The following is a 1178-nucleotide window of genomic DNA, read 5'->3' on the forward strand; positions in this document are numbered from 1 at the left end:
GCACCACCAAACCAGCTTTACAACAAATGCTAAAGGAACTTCTCTAGGCAAGAAACACAAGAGAAGGAAAAGACCTACAAAAATAAACCCAAAACAAATAAGAAAATGGTAATAGTAACATACATATCGATAATTACCTTAAATGTAAATGGATTAAATGCTCCAAACAAAAGACATAGACTGGCTGAATGGATACAAAAACAAGACCCATATATATGCTGTCTACAAGAGACCCACTTCAGACCTAAGGACACATACAGACTGAAAGTGAGTGGATGTAAAAAGATATTCCATGCAAATGGAAACCAAAAGAAAGCTGGAGTAGCAATTCTCATATCAGACAAAACAGACTTTAAAACAAAGATTATTACAAGAAACAAAGAAGGACACTACATAATGATCAAGGGATCAATCCAAGAAGAACATATAATAATTGTAAATATTTATGCACCCAACATAGGAGCAGCTCAATACGTAAGGCAAATACTAACAGCCATAAAAGGGGAAATCAACAGTAACACAATCATAGTGGGGGACTTTAACACTCCACTTTCACCAATGGACAGATCATCCAAAATGAAACTAAGTAATGAAACACAAGCTTTAAATGATACATTAAACAAGATGGATTTAATTGATATTTATAGGATATTCCATCCAAAAGCAACAGAATATACTTTCTTCTCAAGTGCTCATGGAACTTCTCCAGGATAGATCATATCTTGGGTCACAAATCAAGCCTTGCTAAATTTAAGAAAATTGAAGTCATATCAAGTATCTTTTCCGACCACAGTGCTATGAGACTAGATATCAATTACTGGAAAAAATCTGTAAAAAATACAAACACATGGAGGCTAAACAATACACTCCTTATGAACCAAAAGATCACTGAAGAAATCAAAGAGGAAATGAAAAAATACCTAGCAACAAGTGACAATGAAAACACAATGACCCAAGACCTATGGGCTGCAGCAAAAGTAGTTCTAAGAAGAAAGTTTATACCAATACAATCCTACCTTAAGAAAAAAGAAACAAATCAAATAAACAACCTAATCTTACACCTAAAGCAATTAGAGAAAGAAGAACAAAAAACTCAAAAGTTAGCAGAAGGAAAGAAATCATAAAGATCAGATCAGAAATAAATGAAAAAGAAATGAAGGAAACTATAGCAAAGATCA

Source organism: Physeter macrocephalus, chromosome 1, assembly GCF_002837175.3.
Source record: "Physeter macrocephalus isolate SW-GA chromosome 1, ASM283717v5, whole genome shotgun sequence".
Lineage (NCBI taxonomy): Eukaryota > Metazoa > Chordata > Mammalia > Artiodactyla > Physeteridae > Physeter > Physeter macrocephalus.